This window comes from Diceros bicornis, chromosome 12 (genome assembly GCF_020826845.1).
Source record: "Diceros bicornis minor isolate mBicDic1 chromosome 12, mDicBic1.mat.cur, whole genome shotgun sequence".
NCBI classification, from domain to species: domain Eukaryota; kingdom Metazoa; phylum Chordata; class Mammalia; order Perissodactyla; family Rhinocerotidae; genus Diceros; species Diceros bicornis.
The window spans coordinates 7,435,107-7,445,633 of NC_080751.1; positions in this window are offsets into that span (position 1 = coordinate 7,435,107).

The following is a 10,527-nucleotide window of genomic DNA, read 5'->3' on the forward strand; positions in this document are numbered from 1 at the left end:
GAAGACTGCTCTGAGCTAACATCTATTGCCAATCCTCCTCCTTTTTTTCCCCCAAATCCCCAGTAGATAATTGTATGTCATAGTTGCACATCTTTCTAGTTGCTATATGTGGGACGCGGCCTCAGCATGGCCGGAGAAGTGGTGCATAGGTGTGCGCCCAGGATCCGAACCCGGGCCGCCAGTAGTGGAGCGCGCGCACTTAACCGCTAAGCCGCGGGGCCGGCCCCATAGGTCTGTTTTTATTGTCTCTTTTTTCTCTTTGCTTTTGCTCACATCTTTTGGCCTTGTATACCTGGTAATTTTTGGTAGAATGTCAGACAATGAATATGAAAATTTGTAGATATAATTTGAAGGTTGGTACAACATAGTTTTTATTCATCCAGGCAGCTAGGGAGGCAACATTAATAATTCCAATCTACCTAACCCAATTAGGAATTTAAGTAAAGCTGATATGCAGTATCTGTAAGTGTTCTATTAAATTTGAGTCCCTTGAGTCCTGATCTATATTCGGTGTCTCATTACTGATAAGATGTAGCCCTTCTAGGTCTAACCTCAAAATCTGTGTTGTTTACCAGGCATGCAGATTTGTGGCAAATGTTAAACTCCAAATTTGTCCTGTCAGCTCTGTATGTCATAAATTCTCCCTAGCTTCTCAGCTTTACCCATCAACCTATCTTGCTTTGGGGATCATATGGGTACTCCAAAGAAAAAGCTGCACCAGATGCTGAGCTCAAAGCTCTGGGCTTTTAGAATCATTTAGTTCTCGCCCTTGCAATTCTCTACTGAGTTGATAGTGCTCAAATAATTTTAAACATATTTTGTTCATGATTTTTCAAAGTTTTCTATTTATTTTCTGTGGGAAAGTTTGAAATGTCTACATTGCTATTATTGAAATATGTATTCCCTTGGAAAGATTTTTAATTTAATTCTATTAAAAAACAACAAATTGTTAAATCTTGGAGACAAAAGCAGCTCACATACTGTCAATTTTCATAGGAATCTATGACTATAATAGGAAGATCATATAATTTTTAAGTGAAATGTTATCGATAATTACATCAGACAATAGGCCCTGACTTGGATTGTTCTGGAAAAATCAAAATGCAAAATGGAGTGTATGGTTACACTAGTTTTAATTCCATGTTGGAATTTTTTATGCAAGACCTATGCTTAAAGTGGTATGGGCATAATCATGTATATAAGAACAATTGCCTTTTGTTTTGTGAATGGTATGCTTTAATGAGTGAGTGAAGGTGATAATCTGATGAATCACGCTTTTGAGGATATGCATAACTTTCCCATGAAAATAGGGTATGTAAAGCCTTTCTACATAGAAAAATGGGCAAAGTTATAGAGGTATCAATGATCTTCATCGATTTAAGGAGAGAGATAAAGTTGTAGTAGATAAGATGAGCATTGTTCAATTGTTTATAAGAACAATTTGAAGCCTTTTATCTGATTTACAAAATATCTGAAAAGCGATAGGATGTATAACACAAAGAAGGTGACTGCCTAAAGTAAGTATTTTCCGGGGTACAAGAAATCATTCTAAAATTAAATGCTATCATCTCTCTATCAATTTACAAATGCTTGTCATTCAATGCTTTACCTTTTTTCTAACTTAATCTCCTCAGTGACAAAGGCAGTAAAACATTATAGAAGTTCAATGAATATTATTTGAATTAATTAGTAGCACCAGCAATACTGGTGCTACAGTATTGCTACAGCAATACTGGTTTCCACATATCTGTCTTCTCCTCTCCACACAGTCTAAAAATCTTTCAAGAATGAGGATTTATGCTTAGCACACAAAGATAACAAAAATGAATAAAAAATGCATAAATAAATAAAGTTTACATAAATCCTAAAATTTATATTTTTCATAGAATAGAAATATGTTTATATTTTATTTTCTTTTAAAATAGGGATTGTCCTGGCCTTCAGTTCAAAATAGGGGATTAATCTTGGAACACAAATCTGACTCTGTCAAGAAGGAAATAGCTAATATCAAATCTTCTTCTGAAAATTGGCTCTGATGGGTGATAGGGCTAAAACACAGGGGCTGTTAATTGCCCAAGGGGATGGAAAGGGCATAGCACAGTGTCACATATAGTACATAATATAAGGAAGCTTATATTATACAAGAAGTACCTAAGAACTTCATCCAAATTCTCATTTTTAATCCAAGCCAATCCTGTACAAACCCACCGCTTTATATACAAGAGGACTGTTATGATTTGTGGTGTCATTTGTGACTCACAAATATCTATTAGTTTCTCAACATGCAATACATAGTATCTCCCTGTCCTGCTTTGCTGGAAGTCCAATGTCTCTTCCCCAGAGCTACTCTAGTCTCTAAGGATATTCTGCCTAAGTGCTTACTCATGTAAAAAGACATAGATATTTTTTGCTCCTTGCCCCCCAACACAATGAAAACTCAGCTAAATGTTACTCTACATCAAAATATACCAGAAGTCCCATCATTATAGCTCATCAGATTTCTATTAGAATTGTTTACTCAGCCATTTCCTCAAGGAAATGACTGGTCTGGGTCAACTTCTGTTATATTCCATCTGAGAGACCATAAACTAACATCTCTATTCCTTTTTGCAGTAAAGGAGTAAGTTCACTGATTCACACTCTGTATTCAAGGGTCCTTCTCGGTAACATGGCCTCATTCAGGGGCCCCTTGTTCTTCCTGAGGGATATCAATATACATTTGGATCTTGAGCAACATTGTTCAAGGTCAAAATGCTTTCCCTCCAGTGAGCACTTAGTTTTCAAATGCACTTTTATCATATCTCCAGCCTAGCTATCTTTGCATCCTATGTATCAATTGTTTCTCCCACGGGGGGAAAACATCACATTTAGTTTCAAAAAGACTAGCCACTCTTTTGCTATTTTTTCTTTTCTATGAACATTATTATATCATCCCTATACCATAAGGATGGTGTAGGTCATATGATCATTTGGTATACCTTAGGTCATAGTTAAAACTGGCATATGTTGTGAGAAAATGAATCTGCCTCTGGTACAAAGTCTTCTTGACAAAGCATTCAAGTTCCTAATGAACTGAATGGGAAGCTGAAATCAAAATTGCACATTCCATAAATGTAAAGACCTGATAACCTTACACATAAGCAGAAAAAACATCCATTCCAAAAATAGCTTCTGTACAGCAAATCATTGACACTAATGGTTTTTAGCCTAGTGAGTGGTGGTGGTGGTGGATTGGGGGATTATATACAATTAAGAGATTATTTACTTATTTCTACCATGCTTATTTCTACCATCATTTACCATAGCCAAATGATAAATCTGGATCAGAAAGATTTTTCACAAGAATAGTTTCTTGTTTTTTTTTCCTGTCTGTTTTACCAAAGTACTATACCATCTGATACTCATAGTTAAAAATTAGCATAGGCTGTGAGAGTCCTAAATTTGGATTCAAATTGTGAAATTACCTATTTGATTACATTGAAATATGTATTCTTTAAACCTCTATCTGTAATGTACAGGTATTATCATGTGTTTATACTCAGATAATTATCATAGAACCTGGCACAATGTCAATCCCACTGGAAAATATTGAACTGAAAACTCTTCCATTTCATAAGAGTAAAGAGAACATCTGATTTATTTTTAACTCCTAAATGTCTAGCACAATGTTTGACATTATATACAAACAATATTCAGTGAACAACAAAAAAAAGGTAGAATATATGAATACAGCCTCAAAAATCTAATTATGAGCAAAGAAAATATTTTACATCTAGAGAAAAAATAATCCATATGATGAAGAAAATGTCAATATAAAAACAGAAATGTCATACAAAATATTTTACAGATTTTAGCCCCATTTCTGTTGTGTATGATATTAAATGAAAAATTAGAAGACTTTCCAGCTTGTATACTGCATGAACCATCAGATTTATTTTGGTTCACTGAGAACACTAGATGGTAGGAAAAAAAAATTAAAGTATCAATGACATTTTATAGCTTATATCAGAGAAAGAAACAATTAACAGATTGTATGACAAAAAAAAAGTTGCCACTACATTGAAAAGAAGAAACATTTTAAATTGTCATAATTGCCATAATATTTTGGCTATATTACAGGTGTGTCAATTAAGCAAAAAGACAGTGGCCAACTAGAAGAAAGCCAGTTTAGTTGGAGAAAATATTTAGAAAAAGATTATAAAAATTTTTGGCAAAAAAACTTTAATATAAATCATACTCCTTAAGCAAATATTACCTTACGGAAACATAAAATCTTTCACTTACGAGCATGTGAGATTTCAGCAATTGGTACAGATATTTTCATTCTGTGTATAAACGGCAATCCTGAGGACAAATATCGTCCTTGCTCCTCTCTGTCTCCCCCCTCCACACACACACTGAGATTTCAAATAATAAGCATTACTTAAATATTGAAAGTAAATAGCTGTGGATAACCTTCATTTTTTTCTCTAAATGATGCAATTTCTAAATCACAAAATCTTGTTTTGAGAGTTTTGTTGGAAGTGTTATTACATTGAATATTCAATCAATTAATGCTAATGCATATTAAGAGAGAAACACAAAACAAGGCTTACATCCAAATTGAAAGAAAAATATTTTTCAAGAGAGCTAGAATATCTCTTCTCTCCTCTTGGGTCTTGGAAAAGAGTAACTACGTTAAAACTGCTTTTCTCTTTCTTGTCTGAAGATAGATTGCCGAACAGGTTGGATTATGGAAATGGTTATTCAGCTTAGCATTGAAAATTTCTAAACCAGCATTTCTACATTTTTTTACAACTCTTTTATTAAGCCTTTTGGGACATAATTATGCCTGAAAATTCTAATGTGATGTATCTATGCATTTGAAAATAAGAGACAAGCTTTTCTCCCCTGTTTCCTTAAAATATATTTTTAAAAAACTTATCTCATTGAAGTCAGTCTGTTTATAAGAGTAGTTGTTCCTAGGACATGAAAAATAAAAATAGGCTTTCTGTTACATAAGAAAGCATCAACACATACTTTCTAAAAGAAAAGCATATATTTTGTTAATCCTTTGAAAACGTGGAATTGTGCCATTTATGCTCATACTTTGAATAAAAATTGCATTTATTTGCTTTTGTAAACATTTCTTAGACATATTTCAATTTTTCCATTTTGTAAAATTTAGCACTAAAATAATAAGATTGCCATAAAAGAGATCCGGATTTAAACATGACTGTTAATTACTAAATAATTTTTGAAACCAAGTGCTGAAAATGTTTTGCTTAAATTTAGTGATATAATGGGCCAGCCTGGTGGCTTAGCGGTTAAGTACGTGCACTCCACTACTGGCAGCCTGGGTTCGGATCCTGGGCGCGCACCAACGCACCACTTCTCCAGCCATGCTGAGGCCGCGTCCCACATACAGCAACTAGAAGGATGTGCAGCTATGACATACAACTATCTACTGGGGCTTTGGGGAAGAAAAAAAAAAACAAAAAAACGAGGAGGATTGGCAATAGATGTTAGCTCAGAGCCGGTCTTCCTCAGCAAAAAGAGGAGGATTAGCACGGATGTTAGCTCAGGGCTGATCTCTCTCACAAAAAAAAAAAAAATTTAGTGCTATAATAACCACGATTCATAATTTTCCTATGCAATTACTCTCACTATGTACATGAACTCGATCTGGAACTTGTTGTGGCCAGCCTTTTCTGTCCAAAGATAATAGTTATTTTTAATAATAACCTGAAATGCTGCCTAGCCCTGAAGTGACACATCTTTGAAGGAATATGAATATGTTTGGGATACGTTAAATATTAAGTTGTTTTATCAGAATTCTTTGAAAACAATGCATCTGTGAATAATGGTTTTTATAGCCTTATTGATAGAGTTATTTGTTCATCCTTTTCCTATAATTCCATTACACTTTAATTCATATCTGTATTAAAAACACTTTAGGGGGGCCTGCCCCATGGCGTAGCAGTTAAGTGCACGTTCTGCTCCTAGCAGCACGGGTCCCAGGCACGCACCGAGCACTGCTCGTCAGGCCACGCTGTGGCGGCGTCCCATATAAAGTGAAGGAAGATAGGCACAGATGTTAGCCCAGGGCCACTCTTCCTCAGCAAAAAGAGGAGGATTGGTATGGAGGTTAGCTCAGGGCTGATCTTCCTCACACACACACACACACAAAAAACAAAACACTTTAGGGGGCTGGCCTGGTGGTGTAGTGGGTAAGTTTGCGAGCTCCACTTCAGCGGCCTGGGGTGCGCAGGTTTGGATCCTGGGTGAGGACCTACACACCGCTCATCAAGCCATGCTGTAGTGGCGTGCCAAATATAAAATAGAGGAAGATGGGCACAGATGTTAGCTCAGGGCCAATCTTCCCCACCAAAAAAAACCCAAAAACCAAAAAACAAAAAGCCACTTTAGAATTAATTCCAGATAATCTGAGGGAAGAGATTTAACTAATTTTAAGATGAAGAGTTGTTAAGTCCCAGCAACATCTTGGAGCATAGATGGGAACTAACCTCTCCAAAAATTAAGCTGTGTTTAATGGCCTCAGATACCTACAGCCTTACTCAATGAAAAGAGAGGAAACAGCCTTGCAACTAGGCCCCTTGGATGAATGAAAGAAACAGAGGCTCAATGGGTTCCTCTCCTCTGGACTAGACAACCAGTCTTAATGCGTTCAGGGCTGAAAATTCTTAAGCTTCCTCGCAGAGTTGAGTAAGATAGAGTCTGAAACTAAAAGTTAATAACCAAGTAAGTTAACTTGGCCAACGATAAAGATTCCTCATTTCATCTTAACGGTGTTTTTGAGTTTCTTATGGTCACCATCCTTCTCATAAATTTCCATGATTCATCAATACTTAACTGCAATGTGCTACCTATTTGTCTCCTGCAAAAGGCTTTAAAATTCATGTGAGCAAAGAAAATTATGTTTCTTCTTGGTCTCACCAGAACATATCACAAAACTGTTGTATGCAGCAGGAAACAGTCAACACCTATTAAACACATGAATAACTGACTAAGTCACTGCATGAATGAATAAATTTATTACCTTCAATGAAAGTAGCTTGACTGAATAATACAGATGTGACATTAATTATATAAACTAGTTTTCAATTCATTATTTCATAAGGATCAATATTAATTTTCAATGAGTAAAAGTAGACTAAACAGTGATTTCCCTTGGTACCACTGGGAAAAATGGTATTTTCTTTTATCACAGTGGTCTTATCTCCCAGTGGTTTCCAAAACTATTCTGTCTCTGGATTCTGGTTACATGATGAGTTCTGCAAGGGTAACTTGGCTTCATAATAGTGATAAAACATGAATTTAAGGTTTGAGGAAGGTATAAGGGGAGGAGGCTAAAAAAGGACACATAGTATCCCCTTATCCGCATTGGAAGCGAAGCACTGCAATTATTGAATACATTTTCCAAGCATTCTTTCTCAAGGCTGCTTCTCTAGTTTTATTGGATTCACTGAAATTATCCTCTTTTTCTTTACTCTTCTTTACCAATATTAGTTATTTTGTAAGTGTAGCTACAAACCTAAGAGAGACTGTTCAAACAGACTAAACTTTAAAAATATGTATCAAGTAATTTTTGTGGCTCCCAAAAATTATTTTCCAGGTATGTGATGTTCTGGATAAAAAATGAAAAATGACATATATCTTTGTTTTGTCTGAATGAAGCTATACATGTTCTTCCAAACAAATACACTTTTCTCCGAATTACTGTTTAGATGTGTGACATTCATTTACTAAAACCCCTCTCTGTGAATTATGCCAATTCTGCCACAATGAAGTGGCCAGTACCTACAGGCGTTATCCTTTATACTGGGCCTGGTTGTCTGTGATGCTAAAATATCACTATGTAAAGAACACTCACCTCTTAGACTTGCTTCCACTTCCCACTCTGTAGGGTGCACTCTTTATGGGATAGAGTCCTTATCAGAGGTGTATGCCCTCATGATAGGTGCTATTGCCATATAAGTGGAATAGACAGCACAGCTGCCTGCTTGTCACCCATGTGTAGGACACTATGGCAGAAACAGCTAGCTGCCCATCAAAATTCAGGATCCCTTCCATGGTACAGAGTTGCTATTATGCACTCAACAGCAACACAAAAGCATATGGAAGTACAAAACTCACTGGAAAAGGCAAATATATACACAAATACAGAATACTGTAATACTGTAAAGGTAGTGTATAAATCACTTTTGATTTTAGTATAAAAGTTAAAGATAAAAGCATTAAGAATAACTATAACAACAAAATTTGTTAATGGATACAAAATCTAAAACATGTAAATGGTCACATCAATTACATAAAGTGTGGCAGAGGGAGAAGTAAAAGTGTAGGATTTTACCTGTGATTGAAGTTAAGTTGTTATCAGATTAAAATAGACTGTTATGAGATGTTTTATGTAAGCCTCACAGTAACCACAAAGAAAATACCTATAAAAGATACACAAGAGAAAAAGGAATCAAAACATATCACTACAAAAAATAAAAGAAACACAAAGGAAGGCAGCAAGAGAGGAAAAGAGAAACAAAAAAACTACAAGATAGAAAACAATTAAAATGGTAATAGTAAGTCCTTCCTATAATTACTTTAATACTTCCAATAATTACTTTATATGTGAAGGGATTTAGCCACCCCAATCAAAAGACATCCAGTGGCTGAACAGATAACACTTCACTTAAGCCTTCTTCCATTCTCTTGTTTTCTTTATGTTGATCTGAGTTTCTGATCTATATTATTCTACTTCTCTCTGAAGAATTTAATATTTCTTGCAAGGAAAGTTTACTGACAACAGATTTCCTCAGTTTTTGATTGTCTGAGAATTTCTCCTTCACTTTTGAAGGATAATTTTGCAGGATACAGAATTCTATGTTGGTGGATTTTTTCTCTCAACACTTTAAATATTTTACTCCACTCTCTTCTTGCTTCACGGTTTCTGAAGAGAAGTAGGATGTGATTCTTATCTTTATTCCCCTACGGGTAAGGTGTTTTTCCCTCTGGGTTCTTTCAGGGTGTTTTCTTTTTCTTTGATTTTCTGTAGTTTGTAAATGATATGTCTAGGTGTAGTTTTTTTTTTTTTTTTTTGCATTTACCCTGCTTGGTATTCTCTGAGCCTCCTGGATCTGTGGTTTGATGACTGACATTAATTTGGGGAAATTCTCAGTTATTGTTTCAAATATATCATTTTGTTCTTTCTCTCTTTCTTCTCCTGGTATTTTTATTCTGAATGTTACATCATTTTAGTTGTCCTACAGTTCTTGGATATTCTGTTCTGTTTTTTCAGTCTTTGTTCTCCTTTGCTTTCAGTTTTTGAGGATTCTATTGATATATCCTCTGGCTCATAGATTCTATTCTCAGCTGTGTTCAGTCTATCAATAAGCCTATAAAGGGATTCTTCATTTCTGTTGCAGTGTTTTTGATGTCTAGCATTACTTTTTGGTTCTTTCTTAGGATTTCCATCACTCGTCTTACACTGCCCATTGTTCTTTATGCTGTCTACTTTATCCATTTTTTTTTCATTAAAAAACATTTATAGTCATTTCATGTAGGTTGGAAATCACAGAAATTTGGCCAAAAAAAAAAAAAAAAAAAAACCCAGGGGGACAAATACAAATGAACAGTACAGTGTTTTCCCAGCAGTTCTCTGCTCCCTGGGCAGCTGGAAAGGAGACAGGCAGGCCTACAAATATCTAAGTGTGATGGCGTGGGGCCTGTCTGCCAGGCTGCCCAGGCTCAGCTCTCTTTGTCCTCGAGGGACTCTGAGTCCATCTGCACCCTCTCTTGCTCCTGCAGGGCATTCCCAGGCCATCCAGGTCAGGGCCCTCATACGCTGTCTTTGTGCAACAGGTCTTCGGAGAAGCCACACACCTGGGCCCCTCCTCTAAGTTCTGTCCTTCCTCCTGTTCCCTGAGCCTTTAGCACATTAATCATAGTTGTTTTAAATTCCTGGTCTGATACTTCCAACATCCCTGCCATGTCTGGTTCTGATGTTTGCTCTGTCTCTTCAAATTGTGTTTTTTGCCGTTTCATATGCCTTGTAATTTTTTTTTTGATAGCCAGACATGTTGAGTAAAAGGAATTGCTGTACATAGGCCTTTAGTAATACGGTAGTAATATGTGGGGGAGTGCAAGCATTCTATCATACCATGACTCGGTCTCTGTCTTTTAGTGAGCCTATGCTTCTGGACTGTGAGTGTCACAAGCATTTCTCAGGTTATTCTCCCCCTTAGGTGTGACAGGATGGCTAGAGAAGCCTGGAGTTGAGTATTTCCTTTCCTCCAGGTCCATTAGGCTCTGATAATACTCCAGCAGGTTAGGCTCTGGTTAACTAGTTTCCCCTGAAAGCTTTCCCCTGAAAGCAGGCCTTGTTAAGAAGAGCAGAATGCTCTGGCTTATTCAGAATGGTTCCTTTCCCACTTCTCCTTCCAGAAGCAGGAGGGAATTTTTCTTTGTTATTTAGTGTAGGAACCAGGTTGAGCTCCTGTAGGTAAATCTCACAATATTGGGGGGGTCCCCTTA